Source organism: Hordeum vulgare, chromosome 2H, assembly GCF_904849725.1.
Source record: "Hordeum vulgare subsp. vulgare chromosome 2H, MorexV3_pseudomolecules_assembly, whole genome shotgun sequence".
NCBI classification, from domain to species: domain Eukaryota; kingdom Viridiplantae; phylum Streptophyta; class Magnoliopsida; order Poales; family Poaceae; genus Hordeum; species Hordeum vulgare.
The window spans coordinates 639,828,788-639,836,707 of record NC_058519.1 but is presented as its reverse complement, the minus strand read 5'-3'; the positions used below and the strand labels follow the sequence as shown (position 1 = coordinate 639,836,707).

At 45.3% G+C, this 7,920-nt stretch overlaps 1 long non-coding RNA gene across 1 annotated transcript; it reads left to right on the top strand.

Annotated features, from left to right (window-relative positions):
• The first annotated feature begins 504 nt into the window (after positions 1 to 504).
• LOC123431109 lies at positions 505 to 1,143 on the top strand. Its single transcript, XR_006623037.1, has 2 exons — positions 505 to 778; positions 894 to 1,143. It is a non-coding gene; the product is annotated as an uncharacterized LOC123431109 (long non-coding RNA).
• Positions 1,144 to 7,920: the final 6,777 nt, after the last annotated feature.

The window sequence follows — 7,920 nt, the reverse complement described above, 5'->3', positions numbered from 1 at the left end:
CCGGCCCATGGACGAACGAGGCATCGCATTGGAAGATAAAATAGGTCCGTACCTCTGGACAGATGCTGACGGTTTAAGGTCCGCGTTGAAGATGCCCTAATGCTCCTAGTTCATCCCATGAATCGCCTTTACCCCTTTACCCTGCATCAGCTGATCATTTTATGATATGCAGATTGCACGTTGATCATCAGTTCAGCAGAGGTACATGGCGCCATATCTGTGCAAGTGTATGGTGTGGCGCATCTTGCACTCAATTTGAGTTGTTTTGTTTTGTTTTCTGCATGGAACTTGCACCGCCCGCTCGTGGGAGAATCTCGGGCCTTTTCCCGAGCGTCAAAGGAGACGACAAGGCCTTTGCATGGAACAAGCAACACCTGCACTGATGCATGCATGCACGATCTCCCTCAGAGTCAGAGCTCAGAGCTCAGGGCACGGCATGGCGGCCCATGCCCCTAGAGAAACGACACGAGCTACGCTGTTCTAGCCGTGCATATGATAGATCCACTGGCCACTACGGCACCCCATGCCTGCATGGCTTCAACTAGTCCATGCGCGTACCCTTCCCTGCCGCGACAAGCCTGCTATAAAACCACCAGCGGCTCCCGTGGCCAGCCCCCTCGGGGGACCGGCCGGAGGTGTTCCCCTCCTGGTCTCCCCTCTTCTGTCCAAGCTCGGCGGAGATGTATGTATGTGCTCGTGGCATCTATCTACGGCTTCTCGTCGTGTCGAGGTAGATGCTCAGGTCAGCTGCCAGCCGGCGGGTGATAGAGATTGCCTGGTAATGGTATACATTGGCTGCTTCTTCATTTTGCAATCTTCATTTCAATAGTGTCCTGAACTTTTCTGTAAGAGTACGATTTTGAGGTTCTTTCATGTTGAATCTTTGTGTGAAGGATAGATCAGATGTGGTCGATGTCCAGGGAGCGGTGGCAGCGCGCGGACGTCGGAACACCGGCCGGGGAAGATGATGTCGGTGGCCGAGCTAGGATAGAAGAAGAACTAGGTCATGTCGCTAGCAGCTTCTGTTTATTTACTTCTGTAGTTGTTACGGTCTTGCTCTTGTTGGATGCGCTTTTTTGTACCCTCCTATTGTTGTCGTACCTAGGTGTTTGTTGTTGGTGTTAATCGAGATCCTTTTTTGTATCCTCCTTTTGTTGCGGTGCACCTGTCATTGGGAATATTTTGTTGGGTGACAATGCGTAGCCTAATGTTCCATGTTTCGGTTGCAGGAATTTCGGGCCCATCTGCAAAAAATTGTAGGATGCAGTAACCCTTCTGCCACTCATTTCTGTCCTTTATTTATTTTTGCAACTTTTAGTTCGAAATGGGTGTATTATCATGCTTCAACTTCTTTAACTGATGCAAGAACCTCAATTACCCATCGAAAATGACAATACATATTTATGTAGACGAATACAAAAATGTGAGCTATCATTTCCTAACTATCACCTAGTTGCTGCACGCAATTTTTGGCTCCCCGTCTGATCAGTTTTAAAGAAGAAGTAAGAGGAAGCATGTTAAAACTGCTCGGTAACTCGTAATGAAGCATCAAGTAGATGCAAAACATAATGTATATACACCCGGCCTCTGCATAGCTCTCAGATATATACAACCAGATGTCCTTATAACATACTTCAAATTAATTTAAAAAAATCCTATTTTGTCATAAGTCAAATTTGTTATTAACCAAGTTTATAGGAGAATATATCACATTTCCAAAATAGAATTGGTTTCACTAGTTTCATCATCAAACATATTTTGGTCCTAATACATCTTTGTACACTTAGTCGAAGTTGAACACGTTCTATCTAGAACAACACTAGAACTTCACTTCCCCGCAAAAAAAAAAAAGAGTTAGAACTTCACTTAATTTGGAAACCAACGCGGAAACAATGTTTTGAAGTTTAAATAAAAACTAAAAAAAAGGAATTTTAAGAGGTTAATGTTCTATTGTCATGCGGAAATTCAAGATCAAACATGTTACAGGATGTGAGCTATGAAAATAATAGAACCAACATTGAATAGTATGAGATGGTAATATCACTATCATTGTTGAACTGGTTGTTTGATAGCTTGCATCCCGTAACGTGTTTCAACTTGTAATTTCTCATGTCTATAGGAAATTATCCTCCTAACATCTTGTATTCTTTTTAGTTTTTTGTTGAATCTTTCAAACACGGTTTACACAAAGTTTTTGTCGAATGTTTGTTTCCATATGATATTCTCCCATACCCATATGTGCTACCCTATACCCGGCCAGCCTCCATAAACCTTTGGATGTACCTAGCCTCAAGAATCTCCATTAATGTAAAAAGGCACCAGTTACTGTTGAACCAAAACATGCTAACCGTTCTACGGAATGCATTTGAAAGTCCATATTTATTTCAGGTTTAGCGCAATACAGCATATCTAATACCCTTAAACTTCCAAACTACCCACCACTACCACTGGTTATAATGCTTTTCTACCCAGTTCCTCCTACCAAATCGCACACATATTGATGCACCCCTCCCAACCGTGCATTGCACATGTTCAGTTACTAGTTGTCGTAAAAGGCACAAGGGGTTCACCTTTGAGGTTCGCACAACAACTTCTTTTGTTCACATTAGAAGCTCAACGAGCATCCAAATTAAATGGTTGTACTGAAGTTTTGGGCAGTGCCAAATATACAGCCGATGGAATCATGAATTCAAACATACCACTCAAAATTCACACCAGCTAGTTCATCGTTATTTACCCAACCAGTATATATGCACTAAGTGACAAGTGAAAATAATAATGCAGGGGTAATAATAATTATTTTATTCATTCATTCACTCAGTTTTCTTTTTTACTTCCCTTCTGTATGTAGGACAGCATAGAGCTATTTCAACGAGAACATCATCTTAGACAATTATTTCAGTGACTACGGATATGGACAGTCTGGATATGTGGTACAAACAGCTACCAAGCTAGCAAACTTTCATAATTGAGCAGCCGGCCACATGATAGCACTCAACACAGTACCAGGTTGGTCGAGCACTTTACTTAAAAGAGCATCCACAATTTGAATGATTTTCTGTCCTTCAAACTATTGCATTTTATAGGACCAAAAGAGCTAGCATTCCAGTTGGTCGAGTGACTTGATCCCCTAGCGTTAAGGACCAATCTAAAATGAGAACAAGGAGGACATGAGATGATTAAACGTATGCTAAATGATTCTTGATGGTTGGTATTTGTAGGCTGAGCTGGAAGCGTGGAATGATAGAACGCGCAGCTTCCCTTTCCATTTTCATTTTTTTTTATTTTTTTATTAGAAGTAATTAACAGATATTAAGATATAAAAAAGATGGTTGCTGGAATTGAAGAACGTAAATAAAAAAGAAAAAAACTAAGGACTCCTTTGATTCAAAGGATTTTTATAGGAATTTTGGAGGATTGGAACCCTTAGGAGTTGTTTGATTCATAGGATTGAACCTAAAGATATGTGTGCACTACTTCCCATAGGATATCTAGCATCCGCTCTAATTTTTTTGAAAGATTCTTTTGGTTCCTATGATGCAATCAAACAAACCCATGGTGCGGGCTTGAGTGGCCTGTTCGGCACTCAAGCGGTGGCTTCAGCAGCAAGGGGCGCGGTCGGTGTGTGTCTGCGCGGTCTGGCATCGTGTAGACATTCCTCGTGGTGCGCGGATCGGAGGCCCATGGTGACGAGGAAGTGCGCTCCGGCAGCGTGTGATGCGGATCTGGTCTTCGACTGTCGGTGGTATCCGCGAGGTGCAGTTGACTGCGGCGGGTCTTGGTGCTTCTTCGTCGATGGGTTGCTTCAATGGTGGTGATGTTTGGTGGGCTTGCCGTTGCCAATGCGGGATGATGTGCGGTCGAGGTGGTGTGGGGCTTGGTGAAAACCATGTCTTGGCCTCGTGCCGTGACCAGCGATGGCGGCAACTTTGACCGTCGTTGACCTTCTTGGAGCCATCGTTGCTTCTTCTCCCACCCCTCCTGTGCGGATCTGGTTGTTTTGTCCTCTCCAGGGGAAACCTTGATTTGTACGATCGGACGATGGTAGCGCCTTGGTGTTGTATTCCTTCTTGGCGGCTTCGTCTTGGCAGCTTGGCATCGGTGAGCGGGACCGGTGGATGGTGATTGGTGGCGGGTGTGGCGTCCAAATTTCCGTGGCAACGATGATGATGGGAACGACGTCGGCGACATGGCAATGGTTGCGGTAGTCGACTCTTCTTCAGCGTGTTCATGGTTTTGCCTTGGTTTGTTTGTTGCTATGGAGTCGAAGCTACGACGACGGGGCCTGCGGTATACGATGACTGGCTGCAGTTAGCCCGTTCGACGATCTCCCTTGGCGTCAGCCGTGTCTGATTTTGAGTTCTCCCTCAGAGTCGGAGTTGCGTTGTGTGGCCGTAGGTCGACGTGTCGTCGATAAAGGATGGGACTGGCCCTGAGTGTCTCAGCCCATGAGAGTGAGCTTGGCCCTTGTTGTACCAAATTTTGCCTAAGTTTTCATAATTAATTGAACAATTTTTTTCTGCTTATTTAATAGATGAAGCAATCTTTGCCTCTGTTTTGAAAAAAAATATTCAGAGAAAAAGGTAGCGAAGCACCGCTTGGGCCAACTTTATACTTCGGGCCTGGCCGGCTTCAACGGGCCGATTCTTCCTCACCGTGTTCTTCAATCGTCCATCCTTCTGTTAACTACACCAAATACGAGTAATGCTACACCTACAAAGGCTTACGTAAAGATTTTACGTACAAACTGATGTGTAAGATTGTGATTGGTAATTGAGGGACGAGGGGCCCCACCTCCACTAAAAAGTCAGGGGGGAAGAGAAGAATTAGTTTGGAAGGTTAAGTAAACCTTTGTAAGTTTTTGTAGGTCTAGCATTTTTGCACCAAATACTCCTATATGCCAGAGACGCCGATCGAGCTCACACTCACACATGCGCGAGTGCATCATGCGGTACGCCGTCCGGATACGTGTGCGCATGAGTGTCACGCATGTGGAATACCGAAGGTTCCCGGGGAAACTGCTCCATCCGCCATCGAGGTCGAGGCATCGATGATCGACCGCGCGAGTGCATGGTGGGACAACGTAGTCACGGCGGGAATATATGCATGCAGATCGTGAAAAGGCAAAGCACTCTTAATACGACCGATCCTTCCGCGCTCGTGGGCTCGCCCTGTCGTGTCCGGTGAGGCTGGCCGACGCCACCACGCCGTGTATAAATCGGGCCTCGGTGATCGCTGTGACCACTCACGACTAGAAGCAACAGCTGCAGCTTGAACTTCAGGCTTCAGAGCATAATTCCGCTAGCCAATCAAGCTCAGGAAGAATTCCACACAGCTCTCTAGCTCGACCCCATGGCCAACTTCGCAGCCCAGCTCAAGGAGAGGTTCCTCGGCCTCGTCGACCGCGTCACCGGCTGCGGTCGCGGTGCCGCCGCCAAGGAGGAGGCCGCCAACACCAAGCCGGCCATGAAGGAGGTACGTGCATGCGCTTTAGCTACTTTGCTCATGACTCTGTCCCGTTTTAGCTACTTAGCAGAGAGCTCTGCGTGCGTGCTTTTTGTTGCTTTTGCAGCATGTGGAGATCCGATCGAGGGCTCCCAACGTGTCAGGTGGATCAGGGGCTGGAGTCAATTAGCACACCGCATGCTGATGGCGCTGAAGATGTATTTGTCTTTGCGGATTTGTGTGTCTGGTTCTTTCAGTGCATGCCATGTAATTAAACTTGCGGATTCTTGCTGTTTCTTGTAAGGGTGCCGCTTTGTTGTGCAATCTCCCTCTGTTAATTTCTAGGGACGAAATCTTGTGTTATCTTGACGCCGGCCGTGAGGTTTGGTGTGCTGTCACGTACGTACGTATAAGGTCAATAAATGGTATTTTTGTGGAGAAGAGAGTGCCTTGCATCAAGAAAATGTGCTCACCGTGTTTTCCGTTTCGAGCAGTTGCGCGGACACATAATGCGGTGCATCAAGGCGGCAAACGGCTGTGTGCGCATCACGGTTAGCAGAGAGCTTATGAGCTACACGATTGGGAAGTACATGGATGAACACATGGCATATGAACCCACTTCAAAGAAAAAACATTTCTAATTGTCCAATAATTCTGAAAAAAAATCATGCATACATTTTCATATTGTATGTGCGCGCACAGGAAGTTTCACAAAGAAATAAGCTTTTGTTTGGCTTGTGCAAAAAAGGAAAAAAATGTATCATGGAACACTATTTAGGAGCACTAAAATTTGTTTTTTCACCGAGGAAAAGAAAAAGAGTTTTTGTTCACAAAACTTTATGCCGCGCACACATGTTGCAGAGATGTATACATGAATCTTTGTTTCAATTTTTTTATGTTCTAGAACGTGTTTAAAATGCATTTTTAGAAAGCGGACTCCTATGCTCATGGGTTCAAAATGGCCACACTCCGACACGATTCAACTACTTGGATCATTGTTTTCCACCCGGCCCCGCTGTACTAGATGGTGACGCGCACCTTCATCATGCAGTTATTTATTACCCTTTTAAAAAGGTAATTTGTACTTCCTCTCTCCTAAATTATTTGTTGTCGAAATAGAGTTGATTAACTTGACACAATGGTGGAATGTGTTTTACTAGAGTCTAACTACATGTGGCTCATTCACAATGGACTCTATGTATAGTGAATTCTCGCACCTAGAGATTCTAGTGGATGATAATAAACTACTATGAAGATCGAGGATGTCACTAGAAGTTGAGATTTTCATGCGATATCTTCGAAGAGGGATTGTGCTAACTAAAGACAATCTCGTTCGGCGCAACTGGAAAGGAAGCAAGAAGTGTAGATTTTATACTTGTGACGAGACAATCAAACACCTATTCCTTTAATGCAAGCTTGCGTATTCGACATGGTCCGAAATTTAAATAGCGTCCAATCTATATCCGTCGAAGTGTTGCCAATATCTATGCTTACTGCCTTGACGGAATACCAAATACGTTTAGTACGCTAATTCGTGTGGGAGCATTTGCATTATTATGATCGCTTTGGCTTTGTGAAAATAATTGTGTTTTCAATGACACCATCTCTTTTTCTGAGCATGTTATTTATCGTTGTACGCATTGTCTTTGTGTATGTGGTCTACGTTACACCGAATGAAGTACCAATCGCTATTCAAGACGGTGTGTATGTGGGTGAAAACGAGTGACCAGAATGAATGTATCAACAAGTTGCAGTAGGCGCGTGCGACATCAAAGATTGAAGGAGAGGCGACACCACATGGCGGCAAGCTGATGAGTCGTAGGCGTGGCCACACAAGGTCGGGGTCGAAGGAGAGGCGGCATCGCACCGAGCGATCTGGTGGATCGTGGTAGGTGCTTTTGCGCACGAGGATCAAAGGTGAGGTGGTGCCGTCGCCACACCATGCACCATGGCCATTCCATCTGGTACATCTGGACGCCTCATCTGCTAGGGTTTGTGAGGCACTTTTCCGGCTGGACAACAATCGATCGGGCGTTCTTTCTCAAGCTTTGTGGGTCGGGCAAAAGGCCCATGTAAAGAGAGGGCTCCGTTTTTTCTCCTGGAGCAGCAACCCCTTAGGACAGCAAATCTAACGACGAGAAACACACATATCAAAAAAACGGACGGTCAAAAATACAAATCGCTAAGAAGGATCGCTTTAGGATCAGTTTTAATGTCCCAAAAAAATAGTAAATGTTTTTTTAGCGGTAATAAATAATAAATGGTGAAGAAATGAAAACAGAAAAAAGAGAAAGGGCCAGGAGAAAAAAAAAGGTTGGGTTTGGAGCATTCGCGTTGAGAGTGAAACAGAAGCCCAAGGGGGGAGAGAGAGCCCAAATCCGACCAAGCTAAACTGAGCCCATGTGGTACTGTCGACTGTTGAGTGTTGACACACAAATCCTACCCCGCCCCTCCCCTCCCCTCTCCCCTCCCCTC